The 9,530-nt window shown below is 42.6% G+C and overlaps 1 protein-coding gene across 3 annotated transcripts in view; it reads left to right on the top strand.

The window, feature by feature from the left end:
• Positions 1–9,530, top strand: part of LOC146002524 (fructose-bisphosphate aldolase-like) — a 205,290-nt gene that overhangs the window by 97,790 nt on the left and 97,970 nt on the right. The window contains exon 1 of one of the 3 annotated variants that reach the window (XM_083140434.1): positions 7,876–8,019. The exons of the other annotated variants lie outside the window; for them this stretch is intronic. The gene's annotated coding sequence lies outside the window, so the exon portion shown is untranslated. Of the gene's footprint in view, positions 1–7,875; positions 8,020–9,530 lie in introns of those variants that run through there. 3 annotated transcript variants of the gene reach the window in all.

Raw genomic sequence — 9,530 nt, 5'->3', positions numbered from 1 at the left:
CTAACCCTCACGACTGTCCTTTCCTCATCACCCTCACGACTATCCTTTCCTCATCACCCTCACGACTATCCTTTCCTCCCTCACCCTCACGACTATCCTTTCCTCCTCACCCTCACGACTTCCTTTCCTCCTCACCATCACGACTCGCATTTTCTTCTCACCCTCACGACTCTCCTTCCTCCTCACTCTCACGACTCTCCTTTCCTCCTCACTCTCACGACTCCTCTCTCGTCCTCATCCTCACGACTCGTCTCTCGTCCTCACCCTCACGATTTTCCTTTCCTCCTCACCTTCACGACTCGTCTCTCGTCCTCACCCTCACGACTCGTCTTTTGTCCTCATTTCGTCCTCACCCTCACGACTCGTCTTTCCTTCCTCACCCTCACGACTCTCTTTTTCCTCCTCCCCCTCACGACTCGTCTCTCGTCCTCACCCTCACGACTTTCCTTTCCCCTCACCCTCACGATTTTCCTTTCCTCCTCACCCTCACGACCCGTCTTTCGTCCTCATTTCGTCCTCACCCTCACGACTCTTCTTTCGTCCTCACCCTCACGACTCCTCTCTCGTCCTCATCCTCACGACTCGTCTCTCGTCCTCACCCTCACGATTTTCCTTTCCTCCTCACCTTCACGACTCGTCTCTCGTCCTCACCCTCACGACTCGTCTTTTGTCCTCATTTCGTCCTCACCCTCACGACTCGTCTTTCGTCCTCACCCTCACGACTCGCTTTTCCTCCTCACCCTCACGACTCTCCTTTCCTTCTCACCCTCACAAGTTTTCGGAGGGTGAGGACATGAGGGTCGCCCTCCGGAGGGTAACCACCTCTGCCCAAGACACTTCTATTGTAGCTGATCCTTTGTCAATATTTCGTTGTATTCATTGCAGGCGCCCTTCCCAAGTTATGCGGCCCTGTTTCAGGAATTGCGAGCGGTAGAGAATTGTACCGCTGCACACTTGTCACTATTATGCTGTTATACTTTTCGTCCAATGCAGTCGTCGCTAAGCCCGTCGTAAATTAAAATTTAGTCCCCAGCGCAAAACCAAGCGTTTGGTGGGACCTTGACGCATTCGTTAAGATCTCGCTTCACGTTCAAGAGAGCGTCTCTAAGTCTATCCGCATCTCCATACGAGCTTTCAAGTGCAGCGGAATAGCTTTTTGGTGGAGGAACATTCAGGCCAGAATTGTCGTCATCCCGGTCTCCTAGCAACCATATTTTTATCTCCTCTCTCATGGCGTGTCCCCGAGGGATGTGCGTCTCCCGGTTTATGAAGCGAGGAACGCGACGACACATTTCCAAGATATGGTCCCCGTGCCCCGAAGAGGGTGTGTGCGCGTCTCAATGATTTTTATTGGATGGGAAGAAGCCCCCTCCCCCCCAAAAAAAACTGCTGCGCCCAATTTCGTATACTTTAACGTCGCTTATTTCTACTTTTCGGTTAACTCCGTCGTAAAAAAAAAATTAGGGGTCTACGCTGTTAGTAATTACTGTAGTCAGCTTTCTACAGTGTATCAAGGGTTTCGCTACAATACGAAACGGATAATGCTGTATTTGTATAGGCGTGCGCAGACCCTCTGATTAAGGGGGCAAGATTCTTGATGAAAGATCAGTCGGAGAAAGAAAAACCTCATTGTGTTATTGTATTGATGGGTACTAAACGGGGACGTATATAATGTGTGTCCGGACCCACTGAAAATCACTCGATTAGCTCTATTAAATTCCAGATTCCGTGGCACAAAAGTCATCTGTTCCCCTCCCCTTTTATTTTCCTCCTCTGTGGTTCAGACTAATTTACATATAAACATGATTTCGTACAGCAGATTCAAAGCAACTACACATAATTCATTCATTTCCAATGTGTGACCAATTTGTTCTGCGATCACATAGGTGTAACACAACTTGTCTTGCGTGAGTCTTAATAATGCAGGTAATTTGCTGGATAACGAAGTGAGATAGTCAGTCCATTTACGTACATAGGGAATAAACCCGCCGTAGTTGTTTGGAACATTCGTCGGCTTGAAAATACTTTATTTTTTAAAGAGAATACTATTGTTTAATAACGGTAATAAGATTTCTCTACACGATCTTTTCAAGTGAGAGTATTAGGAGGGGCAACTCCCCCTTGCCCCCCCCCTCCCGTGCACACGCCTATCTTTCAGTTACCTTACCATGCGGCGCTATAACCGACACTTGGGAAAAACCACAGTGGTAAATGACCCCCAGTTGCCAGAGGGAGACGTTCTAAATATACAACACATCTTATTCACCAGAAAGCAGCCAGGAGCGCCAACTTTTGAAAAACTTATAAGTTAAAAAAATCTCAAATTCTCCCTTTCATTTATCATGATATTAATGCACCATACTCGCTATCTTAAATGATATTTACTAATTACAATACGCAGATATATAATCATAACAAATATAATGATGATAACACGACAAATTATTATGTGCGCAATGTCCCCACAGGCATAAGTTGGCGCCACTGAAAGCACCCACCTATACATTTCCAGTTCCTCCCGAAAAAGAATCCTGCATACGCCAGTGTCTGCAATTAGTGTTGACTCGTCTCGAAAACTAGACGAGACGGGCAGGCTGCGAAATCATTGAGGACTGTTGAGGGACGAAGATATTAATCTACAAACACACACACACACATATTATATTATACGATATACAGGGTGTATCATAAGTAATAGCGCAAACTGACACAGTTGAAACTACACGATAATAGAAGCAAAGAAGTCTCAGTAAGCATGGGTCTGCAAACGAGCCGTTTTCGAGATGATTGCGAATATGTGGTTACAAGCCGCCACTGACTTCATTGTTTGTAAACGTCGTCCTAGTTGATAAAATGCTAATAATGTGTGCGAATGTGTGGTTAGAAGCCGTCGCTGATTGAATTTTGTAAACACCGAGTGCTTTACTCCTTGCGCGTTCCGAGGTTTGCTCTCTGTTTACAAAACAGAACATTTCCGAGAGGTGGCGTTGCAATCAAACAGGATGATACAATCAGTACAGAGAATTGTACATGCTTGTGACCAATTCCGAAATGAACCGGGGGTGTTCGAAAGAATTCGAAACTCAATGGGGAATCGCGTTCAGTATCGCATCCAGATTCAGATACAAAGACGACCCTTTGAACACCTCCTTTAACAGGTACGAGTGTACAGTAATTGTAACATGTAACATACTAACGTTTGTTGAAGTAAGTAGAATGTTCAATTGAGATCTCCAATGACTTTCTTACTGTATTATTAGCATTTTACCAACTAGGATGACGTTTACAAACAATGAAGTCAGCGGTGGCTTGTAACCACACATTCGCAATTATCTCGAAAACGGCTCGTTTGCAGACCCATGCTTACTGAGACTTCTCTGCTTCTATTATCGTGTACTTTCAACTGTGTCAGTTTGCGCTATTACTTATGATACACCCTGTATATATTTGTATCATATGCGTGTGTATCATATAATAAATCATTAAACATAAAAGTAAAGTACTAAATATTTAAAAATATATTATCATTAAATATATATAAAGGAATTGTAAATTTGTTACTTTTATGTACCATATATTTATAAGTAGCAAACTAATTTCTTTACAAACTGATTAGGGATGTCAATAAATTACAAAGCAGTTGTAATAGTTTTTCATATAACTATTTTAGTGTTTGCTTTCTATTAATATAAATCAATTAGATTTCATAGTTATAATTGTCATACAGGCTTTTATTGTGTTTATATTGTTATTGGAATATGTAGATTTGTTAATTGAGAGAGAGCATGCAATACTCACAACAACACTATTCTGTGTGTGTGTGTTTCGATATTATCCTTAGTAAAGTATATTTGAAGTCAAAACTAATTGATTATCTTTTGTCATTATAACAAAAACTTCCCCCTTAAAATTTTTGGTGGGGGATTTATGAGGACAAGATTGTTTGGGGGGAAATCCCCCATGACCCCCCTCCACGCACCAGTGAGCAACACTCTACTGCAATACGCCTCCATGCTCATTTTCTCCTTCCATCATCTAATATTTTTCTATTCCGATTCCCTTCTCACATCGTGTGGGCCTTCCCATTTTCCCAGTCGAATACATTCTTGCATGTAAAATTATCTTTGGTAACCTTCCTCCATTCTTTCTACGTGTTCTATCCATCTTATTCTCTGTAACTTTATGTTTGTGACTGCATCTTGATTTTTAACATTTCTATACTTTTGCATTGCATGCAATTGAGAACTAAAAGTGGCAAACGTTGTAAGTGCCAAAAGCGGAAGTGTTGGGAAATCGCATCGTTCAGCACATCAGCCCGTAAGAACGTTCACACTAGTGATCTCTTTACACGCCCTTTGAACTTCTTAGAGGGCTACCAGCCACTTTTCACTTTTACCACATTATCAAGCATTGCACATTTCACAGTTTAACGTGGAAAATGGTGTTTGAATTCTTGTGGCACGTACAGCGTTTACCAATTTTAGTTTTCAATTGACAACAGCGCTTCTCAGAAAACGGGTGATCGCTCGAAACCAGATAAGCGTTCGGTCGGCTCTCGAGCTATGTTTAAGGTACCGAAGTGGCGTTCGAATCAGGACTTGAACTATACGAAATAGACAAGAAGAGGTGATATTATGGTTTAAATATATTGTAATATAAGCAATATAAACATGGTGAACAAGTTAACTCTTCATGCTTTGCAATAGCTATTATTTCGGAGGGTTTGAATTCTCAAAACAGAAAGATGAATTCGCATTCTGGGTATAGGAACGATAAGGATTACTGTATGCTAACATCAGCAAGAGGACGAGGGAGGCGGGGCAAGAACTTTGACGTTACTCTTTCTGGAGAGAATCCGTCTCAGTACTAGCAGGTCTGTTTTCTGGGATACATGGAGGCGTTTGGTTCTGCCCAGAACACGTGATCGGAGTCGGAAAGAAGGGATGACCGGAAATGGGTCCTAACGACATTTCCGGACCTAGAGTCTCTCCCGGAAACTCCGGTCTGTTGTGGCGTTCAAGCCACAACTCTCAATTGGATATAGTCGTCCATAAAATGCTATCAGTGTCGACGTTAAAAGGAACGAAACAAATAAGATCTTTCTTTTTGTATACACATACTACTGCTACACCCCGTACCAGCTAACTGTAGACCAGGCGAACGAGAACAAGTCTCTGCGCAAGTAGTGACGCGAGACGGCTCCACCAATGAACAGTGAGAGAAAAGGGATTGCGTAATGGACGACTGGAGTTCCCCGTTTTTCCTGCTTCGATCTGTCAGCGTTGTAAACTTTTGAAAACTTGTATAATACCGTTCGCACATGGCAAACGTGCCGTATTTTTGTCTCCAGGTCCGTACGCTTGGTTTAAGAATTTCTGAGGGAAATATTAGGGATAAAGCTGCAAGAGCAAATTTTGACAAGCCTTGCATTTAGCGTACAGACTAGGGTCTGGACCGTATGTTCGGACATGTACGGTCAGGACCATACGGTTGGCAACACTGCGCTTTCACCACTCGATTTCCCTCCTCCTCCTCTGCCGCTATGCGCGGCTCTGCTCTACAGTTAGCTGGGACAGGGTATATGTTTTGACTTCTTCAACGTGCTTCCCCATAACAATATTACTAACTAAACTTCCAAGCCCCCCCCCCCACCACCACCACGAGCATCACGTCCTTCCATCCCTATTTTCATTGAAAAACCCGTGGTTCCATCGCCGCTGTTATCTGGTTTTTAGAGGGGGGCCTCCGCTGATATTTCAAGCACTTCCCCAGCAGATGCAGACATCATGCATGATGAATTTGGAGAATCATTGTAGTAGAAGAAATCACTATGCACAGGCGTGCACGCGCACTGTGTACACGGAGGGGTAGATGAGACAGAGAGAGAGAATGGGTGGTGGAAATAAAGAGAAAGTGAGAAATAATGAGCAGGTAGAGAATGGAAAAGAATATAGAAACAAATGTAGATTGATTGATTTGCTTTATTTTACTTCGCTTTTTGTGCCACATTTGGCTAATTTGCGAAGATTGGGATGAGTGATAACATGATGAAATTGATGAATAGACACTCACAAACATCCATGACGAGGCCAGGATTCGAACCCGGAACTCCTTTCATCGTAGCAAGATGTGCTAACCACTCCGCCACGGGGCTATCAAGAAAATGTAAGGATAAAGACCGGAAGGCTGAAAATATAGAATGGCAGAAAAGAAGACAGATAAACTGAGAGAGAGAGAGAGATAAAGGATCAAAGACAAAGAAGAGGGAGGAAAACAGAAAACGAAAGAGAACGAGAAAAAAGAAGGAAAAATGAGATTGGTAAATAGGAGAAGATAGAGGAAACAAGGGAAGGGAGAAACAGGCGATGAAACGAAGCGAAGAAGAGGAAGAATAAGAGATGTTAGTAGGCATGAACTTGGAAGGAAAGCCATTTTTTTTAAAAAAAAAATTCCCACACTTTATTCCAACGCTGAGACTTTAGCCATGGATCCTCGGATTAACCTGGGAGCAAGAGATCTTGCAGCTTTATTTGAAATTTGTTGCATTACGTCCGAGCGATGACAGAAAATGTGGAGGTAGTAAATATAGAAGTCTTTACAACGCCATTTCCTTATTATCATTTCTACACTGTGACCATTCAAGGCAAAGTCCTGCCTCTGGGATGTTAAAGCGTAAAATGGAACATATAACATGCATTATTTCAGGAGAAACGGTTGCATACATTATTTCAGGGGGAAAGGTTTGCCTAGATACAGGATCTAAGAGTGATGTTTTCGAGATCTCGTAGCGGGGTAGTTATCACCAATGACGTATTTGGAGGGGGTCCGTACCCCCCCGAAAGACTTAACAAGGACTTAAATTAAATAATCAAAAAATATTTTTTATAGAATTTTTGATATGATCGATGGTTATTTATTTCCGCTGAACTTATTGGAAGACAAGGAATTGGTCTCATTTGGCTTTAAAGGACAATTCCAAAGATTTATGCACACTCCACGCTTAGAGGTGGCGAAGGGAAGCGTGGGAGGGAGACGGCAGTCGGTAGGTAAGCCAAGGCCCTTCAGGGCTGTTGCGCAAAGGATTAATACTATATATGCATAAAATATTAATCAGGAACTTTACTTTTTGTTATTCAATAAATATTCAATTCTTTATGTTTTTAACATTAATTTCCTTGCCAGGGCAGTTGATTTTATACAAATGTTGGCAATCCTAACTACACGTAAGCTAGATAATGAATACATCTATTCCTGTACCATTTTTTTTACCTATTCCTGTATTAATAACAATATAATATTAATTAATTTACATATTTAATTATTGTTAATTTCATTTAATATAATTATCTATTATTATTATTATTATTGAGACACTTGGTCGGATCCCCCCCCCCATTGTATTTCTAGATACGTGCCTGGTTATCACAGCTCGCTACGAAGGCAGGGGTCCCAGATTCGAATCCGCCTGGATATGGGTTTTCTTTGTAAGCGTCCCTTCATCAATTTCATCATATCATCATTAATCCTCATCCTCAGAAAAGCGAATAAAATAAACAAAACCGACGAATAAATTGCAATTGCAGAGTGGATGTAGTAGCAGCACTTCGAACTTTGCCTTTCATTGACCAGCTGCTCTGCTTAGAATGTTCCCACACACGTGTTTCTCCCGAGAAGAAGTTAAAAATACATCGTGGAAGGGGGATGAATGAGTGAACACTCGTTCCTGGCTTCACAGATTCGACGCGGTTGAAGCCAGTAAAAAGAACGTAAGGAAAAGTTGACCGTCTGCCTGCTGGCTTATTTCCCAACAATTCCAAAGTTCGTCAACCGAAGGAGTGCGAGGACTCTCGAAGGTCAGACTGACCTATTGCCCGGACGCTTATCTTCCTGAAGTCCTTGGTCAAGTTGAGAATTAAGAAGCCTGTAGTAGCCTTCAGTCGGTCGGCTACCACAACGGAAGAACAGTGCGTCTTGAGTGTGGTTTCTTGTGATTTTTGGTGCATTTGTCTACTGTTAGAGGTAAGTACTGCTCTCATAAGTTCTAAGTTTGTTTTAACTCTTGAAGGGATCAACTTCAACTTCAAGTTACAGCTAATCAAATGGGAGTTTCGGCTCTTCCGACGACCAAGAAATTGTTCAACGTGTCCTCTTTCCGTGCATGAACTTTTCTACGCCATTGGATGTTTGGTACTTCCGAGAGAACAAATATAATAATTCTCACATAAGCGTAATGCATTTCTCCTTGCTTCCCACGGCCTTCCTGGTAGTATTGCCAAACCTGATGTGCATAAAAGAGGTACATTTCACCTTAAATGGAGCTAAACTTGACTTTCAAGGAGCTAGATTTACGAAGGCTGGATAAAGTGCCTTCGAGGGTAATTTTAGGTGCCAAAGTGGTGTGGGGCGCTGCTATTATCGTTAACTTTAAAGTGATGATAATTTATTCGTAGTATTCACCATCTAGATCCGGCGGCATCACCCATCTCGATAATCCACCGATGGTCGTATGAAATCGAAAGTAATGGATTCCCGTATAACAATATTACAGCCACGGCGCTATAAAAAAGTAGCTGGTGAGGTTAGAGGGGGTGGGGCGACGCAATATAACAATACCACGTCGCGTTCAAAATGTATACTCATGGCAAAATTAGTCTATGTGGGCCGGAGCCAGTGATGGCACCATAGTGGGGTACGGGGGCGAGCGCCCCAGTTCACAGCCAAACGAGTGCACGAAATAGCCAGATCTAGCTCGAAAAGAGTTTAAGTGTTCGGAGCTGTCGCAGAGAGGAGCCTCGCAGACACCTTTCCTCATGCCCCTAATGGAACACACTCCGAAGAAAGGTGTCCCGTGTTCGAATCTTTCCAGGTTCGAATCCCCGCCTGTTCTTTGTGGATGTCCATCAATTTCATTATAACACCATTCATCATCATCTTCGTGATTACCCAAGAGTGGAAGAAAAGCGAAGTAAAACAAACCAAATCAATCGAATCTCGAGCAGGTATTGTTGTGTTTATTGTCTTGGGTATACGTGTAAGTTGTGCTTTTTCTTCTGGGAAGAAAGGGTTGAGTTGGTGTTTTTAAGTTCACTTAATGCACAGTAAGGCTAATCGGGACTGGACCTAGAATTTTAAATTGGGATCGACACCACTATGTGCCTCCACCGGGTATCGAACCGGGACCCCTTGATTACAAGGCGACGACGCTACCACTGCACCATTGGGGAGGCCTTGGGAAGAAAGGTTCCAGTACTCTTCAAATTATTTTGTTACTGTGTTCATCACAAAAACTACTCAAAATATTGTGGTATATTCATTAATGATCATCTATGAAAAGGGGTGGCGGCATAATGGACAGTGGTAGGCATGGGCGTATTTAGGGGGGTGTTCAACGGGTCCAACCCCCTTTTGGTTCAGTAAAATTACCAGATTACCTGTTCTATCCGCTTGTTCATAAAAATGTCTTCGGACTTATTTTATTGTCCTTAATTCGAGACGTATGGGATATGGATGGGAAGGAAAGTACGTAATTC

Source organism: Lepisma saccharinum, chromosome 18 (assembly GCF_977018435.1).
Source record: "Lepisma saccharinum chromosome 18, izLepSacc3.1, whole genome shotgun sequence".
NCBI lineage: Eukaryota > Metazoa > Arthropoda > Insecta > Zygentoma > Lepismatidae > Lepisma > Lepisma saccharinum.
Note: the sequence above shows the minus strand (reverse complement) of the source record. Positions and strands in the feature narration are given on the sequence as shown.